We start from the raw sequence: 9,793 nt of genomic DNA, 5'->3' as shown, positions 1-9,793 counted from the left end.
CTCCGCCCCGCCCACCAATGCCCGCCCTCTTCCAGGGAGCTGGCGTCGCCCCGCTGCGCCCCGCGGGGAGAGAAGCCACGCTGAGAACCTGGGAGGCTCGGTCCTCTGAGCCTTCGCCCTGGGGTGATGACCTCACCTGGTGCCATCTGCCTAGTGCCTCAACTTTGGGGTGATTGTGGTCATTAATGAGGCCCTGATATCCAAAGCGCGGAGCCCTCTGGTTTCGGGGGTGGGTCCCGTGACCCCCCATTGAGAGTCCCTGTTTTCCTGGGCTCCCGAGTAGTGCACAGTTTGCCCGTCACACACGTTTCCATTTCACAGAGCTTTCACACTTCATTCCCAAAGCCTTCATCAGCACCATGACTGATAGAAGAATTATTTGAGAACTTAAATTCAGTAATCCTAGGAATTACTGAAGAGGCAGCTGGTCAACCGATGGTCATTGGCGCAAGTCAATGCCAACAGGAATCTACAACTTGCGGTGCAGTGAAGGAAACTTTATTTAGTAAAAACGACTGAATTGTAATTCAGCTCAATTATGGAGCAGCTGTGAGGTGACCCTAGGGCCACGTACCGTGGCCAGCACTCTCTCTGGCTAGACAGCCCTGCTCTTCTCCACTGTGAGCCTTCCAGACTGGGAAACTAAGGCAATCTTCAGTCTTCCATGGAAAGGGAAAGGGACTCTCCTCTCTAGCCATCCATTAAGAGGGGAGCTGACATATAACCAGAAGTCCCCATTCGTGGTCCCTGACTGGTCCATCCTTATGCAAATGAGGACTCCAAATTCTCACTGTCTGATTGGTCCAAAAAAGCGCTGTCCTGATTGGTGAGAATGGCGCTACTCTGATACATTGAAGAAGATGCTAATGGGGGTAGAGCTGCACAGATCCTATCAGAAGGGGACGTCTCAACCTCTTGGTTATAATAGGATTCCAATGACTCCTTTATAAGGGCTGGCTCTGATGGCGGCAGCACAGTCAGGCAGGCGGTTCCTGTAGGTTTCCCCGTGAAGCATGGCTTGAGTGAGAGGCCCCTGTTTAGAAATGGCTGCTAGACTTTGTTTTTTTAAAATTTGGGCCCAGTTAGCCACCAGGAGCCCTTCTTGGTAGGTGTCTTCTTTCTCAGGGTCCACAAGACTCACCACGTATTTACTGAGCATTTACTACTTTTGGGGGGCTTAACAGCTATCTCCATTAGCATATTCCCAAAAGAATTTGGCAAAACTTGTACCCCTCCCACATTTTTCACTTTTTCGAAAAATAAAAGTTTAACAGTTGCAACGGATGTAATTTCCCACATCCTGTAAATATTTTAAAATAAAATTACGTCCTCATTTAAATTTTACATGGTTTGTTTTCCCTTTAAAATTCTATTTCCATTTATATCCCTTGCAGAATTTTGTCATATTGTAACATTTTTATACATTTGATAGTTTTTTTATTCATGAGCCTACCATACTTCTCCACAATAGACTACACATACATGTAAGTTTAAATTAATATTTACTTTCTTATAGCTAGAAAGTTCTAAGTTTTAAAGTTTTCTTGTGGATTAAATTATCATTACAATTATTATTAGTACATGATTGATAAAAAACACCTAAATATATATTTTGGTAAAGACTTTTAGATATTAAAAGTAATTCATTGAAAACATATCCTTTAATCATATCTATTGTGCTTTTAAAAAAATTAGTTCAGGTATTTTGAAATTATTGAAATTTTTGAAATTATTGCTGGAATGAGACAGAGTTCACTGAAAAATACAGCAAAAAAAGTGATTTTGAGTAGAATTCATAACATATTACCCATTAAGTTTATGAAAATTTTATAGGTTTTTGGTAGTAATAGATAAATTAGCAACAAAGCTGTTGAAACACAAGAGTGTGGAGGAGACTTGGGTTCATGTAAAAAGTGAATATGCATTTACAATACCTATATTCATTTGACAAAAGGTAATGATAATGTTTCTCCTAAAAATCTGAATAAAAGGTAAGAAGCTACAAAATTTACTCTTGATATAGAACTCATTTACTTGGAATTATAATGTTGTCACGAGGTAGAACTTCCTACCTGCTACCCCCTTGAAATAATGCAAAATATGTAACTGACATGTCCTTGATTAAGGAGGCATTCTCCAATAATATACTGTTTGGAGCATTTGAGGTTTTTAAAGAGTTAGTAAGTGGCTTATAAACAACAGAATTTTATTTTTCTCAGTTCTGGAGCCGGAAGTCTGTGATCAAGGTGCCCTCAGAGTCCATGTCTGGCGAGAGCCTGCTTTTCGGTCCAAAGATAGTCAGCTGTCTTCTCACTGTGTCCCAGGAGGTAGAGAGGGTGGGAGAGCTCTCCGAGGCCACCCTCAGGACCCAATCACCTGTCAAAGGCCACCTCTCCAAATACCATCCCCTCGGGGGTCAGTTCTCGACCTGTGAATTCTGGGGACACAGACATTCAGTCTGGAGCACTGAGTGTGCTGGCGAGGAGAACAGGAAGGCCTGAAGGAGGACGGCAGGTAGCTCCATTGCCCGCCTGTCCTCAGGCCTATTCGCTCTGGAGAGAGTACACAGGGAATTTGAGCAGCCGGGAATTGGTGCCCTTAAAACTGTCTGAGCCCTCCTTCAAGTCTTCTCGTACCCCCAGGTATCTCAGTCAGATGACCACACTGCCTGACACCGCTACTAAGTCAATGGGCTAATGCTTAAACCTAAGTGTGCACTGCTCAGCATCTCCAGCAGGTGGCCCTTCAATCCATTTCTTCTCCGGGTAAAGGATGCTTTGAGTAGGGACAATTCTAATTTTAGCCTAAGGAGCTAAGTAAATAGGTTTCATTTCTCTTCTTCTCTGCTGGATTTTCGAGGAACAGGGACACCATGAGAGAAAACAAGGAAAGAGGAATGAGCGTGGCTGACCAGAGAGAGGTTGGTTGCTTCAGAAGAAGTGATGTGACGTATTCTGAGAATTTAGGGAATAGAAGCACTATGAAAGTTACTACTGATTACAGGTCCACTCATAAAACATTAGATCATGCTTCCAAATACCACGATTTTCAGTTCGCAGCACAAGTCACAGAGCTTGGTCTCCAGAATCTGAGTCACTTCTGTTTAACTAAGCTTAACTCAACACACACATACACACACACACACACACACACACACACACACACACACACACACCCACGAGCTCGCCTGTCCCTCTGGAAAATTGAGACTTTTCCTGGGCACAGAGGCTGCTTTGGAGAACACACTCATTCTCCAGAAAGCAGATGTGGGATGTGGTAGGGAGAATGCCTGCTGCGTAGGACCCGTAAGGAAGAAAGCAGAGCAATCAGTCAGGAGGGAATTGCAGGTGACCTGCCGTGCCCCGTGATTCCTTAGTCCCAAGTGGCTGGCGAACTCGAGTCCACCTCACAGTCCCCAGGAGTCTCCTTGCCCTGCTTTCATCCCATGGCGTCGGCCAGCCTCCTCCAGCCCCAGATGCTTCCAGTTCCTCTGACCAGCAGGGCCTTCGCCATCAGTGTGGCTGTCATATACGGCACCCGTGGTTTATGATGGGGGCCGGGGAGCCCTTGAAAGCTCAAAGGCTGAGCGCAAACTTTCTAGTTTTCCTCGTAGTCCTGCTGTGGCCTCCCTGTCCCCAGTCCTAGGAGAGTATGAGGTCTGAACCCGAGTGGGAGCGAGAACACAGATGTCGGGGCTGCGGGCCCTAGGTCACCCCAGACTCATGCTTTGCATTTCACCTGCCGTAGCCCCTGGGGTGTGTGTCCCCCTGTGAAGCCTCCGTGGTCCACAGTGTCCTCCCTGCTTCCTGGGGTAGCGGGGTAGGTCTCTGCCCAGAATCCCTCTCTCTACAGCAATGGCTCCTCTGAGCAGGGCAGCAGTTCTGTAGTTAACAAATCTCTTCGTGTTTTCTGCTTACTCACCCCGGAAGGTACTTCAGGAATAAGATCGAATGTGAGCTGGGAAAGGGAGGGCAGCTTCCTCACGGAGCTCACGCTTCCTCTGATCATCAGCCCTTTGCCCGACCCACATCACTCTAGGCGAAGACCACGCCGAATATGTCTCTGAGCCCCCTGGGTTAGGCCTGGAGCCCCAAGAGAGAGAAGCACACAGATGCCCAGACGAAGAGAGTCCCACAGAGGACCGGGTGTCACACTGGCCCCTGACTGGTCGGCATCCACTCCCACCACCCAGCAGCACCCCAGGGGGCCACGCCCCTCATGCCTTCGCTCCCTGCTCTCTGCTATTCTGCTTCCACTCACTTGGATGCCGAGAGGTTCGTGTTCTCTGTCTCAGGCTGGAATTTCTCAAAAGAGAGCGTGACTGCTTCAGCAAGTCGCCATTAGGAGTCAGGTCCCCAGCTGGGCAGAGAGTGTGCCCCGGATTCTCCAGAGGCCACCGGCCCATGTGCCGATGACTGCCTCTAGGTCGGGCACCCACCCAGTCCAGGCCCCAGGCAAGGTGGCGAGGTCGCAAGGCTCACGGAGTGGCGCTCTGAGCTCGGAGAGCCTCAGAGAACAGGGCTGGGGGCACGTCAGGCCCTCTGCACCTGTCCTCTGTCAGGGGCCCTGCCTGGCTGTCCCTCACCCCAGCCCACTGGACACCTAACGGGAGAGGCTTTTAGCAGTGGGAGTTGGCACTAGCTCATTAGAGATAGGGTCAGGAAGTAGCCACGAGCAAGCCACAGAAGCTTCCCATTCCTCCTGTGTCACCGTTTTGGGGTCAGGTTGGGACTCTGTCCCTGCATCTGTAGAGACAGAACAGCTTCTATCATCAGGACAAAAGCTACACCTGGATCAGCACCTACATCTTGACCCAGTGGTTTCCGGGCTGGCATTGTCGTTCGAGAATCTGGAGGTGCAACCTGGGCAGAGACGTGTGAGTAGCAGTTAAGGGAGATGGAAACGAGCATGCAGAATTCTGCCCTTGAAGTCTTTTAAATCACTCCTGTGAAGAAAGCTCCCATGATTTCAATGTCTCCCCACTCCCCCCGGTAAGCAACGACAACCAGAACAGCAGCAGCAGCTGCAAACACGACCTCGTCTTCCCTCTTTAAATCACCTTTTCCCGTGTTCTGGTCGGGAGCAGTTCTACAAATGCGTCAATGCAAAGTACCTTGAAGAAAGTTTAGTGGAGTCATAAGCCTGCTGCAATTTCCTCTCGTTCAGGGACATTACCTTGACTATGCCCAAGGTTTCCGAGTTCAAAAGGCTTGGAGGAGCTTCAAGACGTAAGACACTGGCGTTTCCATGAGTATTTATGGGCTTTTGGCAAAGGTCAATGACAGAAGTGGAGTGAGCGAGCGTCAATGTGCCCAGGGCTGACAGACGCCGCAGTTCTGGCTCCCGTCCTGTGCTAGCACATCGGGCTCTACAGAACTTGCAGAATGATGGACGAATGAAGGAGGGCGTGCGTAGAGCTATTCTCTCTTTCGTTCTTTCCTTCTCTGCCTTGGCTACTTCTCTCAAACAGGTGTATTTTACAGCTGTCGCGATTTTGAAGAAAAGTTAAAATTCTCTCCTTCTCCCCAAGTCTTCCTGCATTATTGGCAAGCAAAGTCATATATTTACTCAAAAGGCTCACAGTTACTTACTCATCATCTTTACAGGTTTTGAGTTGCTATGACCAGTTACTGGCTGGGTATGCCACAGTCTTAAGCAGCCTCCAATGGTTTTATGTTATCACGTACTCTTGAATTAAAGCTTAGATTTATCCTGAAACAAAATTGTAGCAACTTCCCTTTAGATTTCTCGCAGTCATTCAATCTAGAGAATACACGGAAACCTCATTAAAAAGTACTATTTCTAAAACTTGAAATGTTTAATCGTCACAAAGTACATTTCCATTCTCTATTTCATCTGATTCTCAGCACAAACAGTGAGGCTCATTTTTCTCTTCTGGGTCCTGTTGTCCAGTTTCTATTTACTTCTATTCAGCCTGCGTCACGTGCTAAGTTGACAAACAGGAGCAGTGTCCTCTGAGCACAGTCATGACAGCCTCACCTTGGTTTTTACTGAAACCCTGAATCGCAGTTGAATCCATGAATTTTTGCCTTTATTTTTGGAAGAAAAAAAAAGTATGACTATGACAGAATTTCCAAAAAATTCTTTCTTTCTTTCTTTTTTCTTTCTTTCTTCCTTCCTTTCTTTCTTTCTTTCTTTCTTTCTTTCTTTCTTTCTTTCTTTCTTTCTTTCTTTCTTTCTTTCTTTCTTTCTTTCTTCCTTTCTTTTTTTTCCTTCCTTCCTTCCTTCCTTCCTTCCTTCCTTCCTTCCAGCAATCCTCCTCCTGGGTATTTATCCTAAAGAATTGAAATCAGGGTCTTGAAGACAGATTTGTGCTCCCATGTCATCGCACCATTATTGTCAATAGCCAAGATGTGAAAAGAATCCAAAGAGTGTTTTAATGACCATTCGGCATTTGTAAGTCCAGACTTCACAAAGCCCTGCATCCTTTGGACTTCAGAGAAAGGTTGACATCTTGTACAAGAAAGAGAAGCTGGCGCTTCATGCGTAAGGAAAAGCAGGAAGCACTGAAGTCGTGCTGTGGCCCACTGTGTGGAAGGAAGTTTCGAGAACACTGACAGATCTAAAGGAGGTGCTGACGCAGGGTGAGCGCCGCGGACCTGTGGCTCTCGGCCACACTGTGCCCGCAGTAGAAAGGTCCGGAGTGAGAGACAAGGAGGATTCGTTGCCAAGTTCACTTATCGGGGGTATTCTGCTTACACATGTACCTTTATCATTGCAATGACTTGAGGAACAATGATTTATTTTTCATTTTAGTCTTTTGCATCTATTCCACTGTAATAATCTGTGTGAATTCTCACACTGTCGTAAGATTCTCATTCAAACTGATTTTGGAGCTTTGCAGCTAGTCATGCTAATTGGGATTTGTTATCTTTTGTCAGGTGACAGGTTGCCAAGACTCACCTGTGAGTGGGTGATGAGCCTTCTGGGTTTACGTTATTTCTCTTTCTAGTGAGAATACCATGATTTATTTCTCAGTATATTTAAAAATATCCAAACTATTTAAAGACTGTATTTATTAATTAATCGAGAAAAAGCTTTCTAATGGTGAAGCCTCCACTCCACGTCTTGCCCTGATTATTTAGAATCCAGATGCTGAGCTCAATTGAAAGTACACACTTCTTGCAGCTTGCTTCCTATTTAAAATAAAGAGTATAAGACATAATAAAAACATGTGTGATCACCAAAAATGATACCCGCTACCAATAACTCACAGTAAATTTCTTCCCAGACAACACATGGGTTGTATTTACCGGTCCACAATTTTCACACTTTTTCCAATTTCTAAACCAGTGTAATTTGTTCTTATGCACTTAAGGATGGTTAGGAGATAACGGTTTCACTTTTCCTTTTTTGATGGACTAACTCTTTAGTTACCTTTCATTTTCTTATTGGAGAAGGGAAGTCTGTATTTGTTTACCTTTCATTGGCAGTTTGAAGCTATTTTCCCAGACTGTTTTTCATGTGAGAAAGAAAAACAAAAACAAAAAAACAAAACCTATCCTGTTTCAGAACATAGACGGCTTTAGAACCCTTGGAGAAGCAAAGGGAAATTGAAACCACCTAACGTTCCAGCAAATATCAAGAGCTCTGCGTGGTTTAGGTGATTGGGATCTGTCCAAAGGCTGAGGAAACAGAGAGGTGGGCAGAGCGCCCTGCGCGATTCCGTGCATCGTGTATGTATCGCACGAAATCCGCACACACAGGACGGTTCAGTTTTTCTTCTGTGCATAGCAAAATAACAACACGCGCAGAGAAACATTCCGTTGTGCAACAGGGTTTTCTGTTTGCATTTAGACATTTGGCGCCATTGGTGCCCCAAGTAAGGTTCTCGAAATGGTGATTGGCTCCGAAGCGTCATTCTCATTAAGTCGGAGTTAAACCAACAATTACCTCTCCTGGGTCCGTCTGCTTTCAGGTCTTACCTCTAACTGTGAAAGAAAGGCCAGGTCGAAAACCTTTAGGCATCAACACACAAGCCGGGGTTTTCTCTCTCACTCAGCCACACTTGAGGATGTTTTGTTTTTTCGAAGTTGTTTATTTTACACGCACATTGGGGGTCTAGGGCTGTCCTAACAGATTACCACAAACCAGGTGAGTTATAAACAACAGAAATGTGTTAGCTCACACTTCTGGAGGCTGGAAGTCAGAAATCAAGGCATCAGCAGGGCGTGATGCCTCAGAGGCTCTAGGGAAGGGTTCCCCCCTTCCAGGGCCTGGGGGCCCCAGGTGTTCCCCGGCCAGCGGCCACTCCAGCCTCAGGCTCTGTCTTCCCATGGCCTCTTTCTCGTGTGTATCTCTGTGTGTCTCTTCTTCTCATAAAAACTCTGGACATTGGGTTCAGTGTTCCCTCTAATTCAGTAAAACCTCGTCTTAATTAATTACATCTGAAAAAACTCTTTTCAAGCAAGTCTCTACTTGGAGAATCCAGGCGGACACGAATTTGGGGCGGCATTGCTCAACCTCATGAACAGGTGTTTCGCAAAGACCTACTGCGTGCACAGCACAAAAACGCATGACATGTGTCCCTGCCTTTGAGGAAGTCATGGTTAGCACTGAAAGTGACTAACCTCTGAGAGCTGCCATGGGTGTCAGGAGCCAGGACTACTGAAAGCACTATGTATTGTGTGCGTGTGTGTGTGTGTGTGTGATAAAAAACCAGAAATCTGTTTCCTAATTGCACCATAACAAGACAGGCTAACTCATCATGCTGATGGGATGCTCGCCTTCCAATAAGACAGAAGCAACCGGCCCAGGGGAGGGCACGGCCTGCTGAAGACCACCACTCAGCCTGGTTCCTCCATCACATTCACACATCCTCTCAAGCCCTAGGAGACACAGGCAGGTCCCTAACTCCAGGTCAGTGAAGCCAGGACCTCCCTGCCCCCTGGGCATTTGCAGCCTGAAGACAGCAGTGACATAGAGGGCCACGTCCATGTCCGTGTCAGACAACTGAGCCATTCTTTCCCACTACAAGTGCAATGTGCAAAAGAAAAGGGGTGAATGCATTTGGCAGGAGCGCGTGAATGAGGGAAAAAATTAGACGGTAGAGTGAAAACTTGGCAGCGAGGCTGGAGAGGGAGCGCCGTGCTGGGGGAGGGCCGGCCGTGGGGCAGTCAGGCGGAGGCGGAGGCGGAGGCGGAGACGGCGCCTGGAAAATCGGTCTGCACAGACGAAAGGCAACTTTCTTTCTCGTTGCATAGGATCTTCTTCCTGAGTAATCCTGTACCTCGGCCAGCGCGTAAAATAATAATTTTCATAACTTTTTAAAACAGACATTGCCGGTACATGTTAGCTGCAATCAGAACAGCCACGATCTGTATTTTATAGCGAACCTGCGTTCTGATTTCAGAGGCGACCTTGCTTCATCGAAAGGCTCTCTTCCATTATCGCTCTATCACCTAGTCTAGCAGGGACTCGCCCACGTTCATAGCAGCGTGATTCATAGTCACCGAAAGGTGGACTCAGCCCAGGTGTCCACCCACAGGTGAACGTGTGGTCTATACATGCAACAGAAAATGACTCGGCCTCAAAAAGGATGGCCATTCCGACACTTCCGACAACCGGGGTGACAGTTGGGGACATTACGCTGACTGAAATAAGCCAGTCTCAAAAGGACATAGGCTGTGTGATTCCAGTTACGAGGTACCTGGAGTAGCCGAGCTCACAGAGACAGGAAGCAGAACAGTGGGTGCCAGGGGCTGGGGGATAAGGTTGTTTCGCAGAGACAGAGTTTCAGTTTAGGAAGATAAATGGTTCTGAAGATGGTGGT

The sequence above is a fragment of the Pteropus alecto genome, unplaced genomic scaffold (assembly GCF_000325575.1).
Source record: "Pteropus alecto unplaced genomic scaffold, ASM32557v1 scaffold14, whole genome shotgun sequence".
In the NCBI taxonomy this organism is placed as follows: domain Eukaryota; kingdom Metazoa; phylum Chordata; class Mammalia; order Chiroptera; family Pteropodidae; genus Pteropus; species Pteropus alecto.
The sequence above is the reverse complement of the archived record's forward strand: the minus strand, read 5'-3'. Positions refer to the sequence as shown.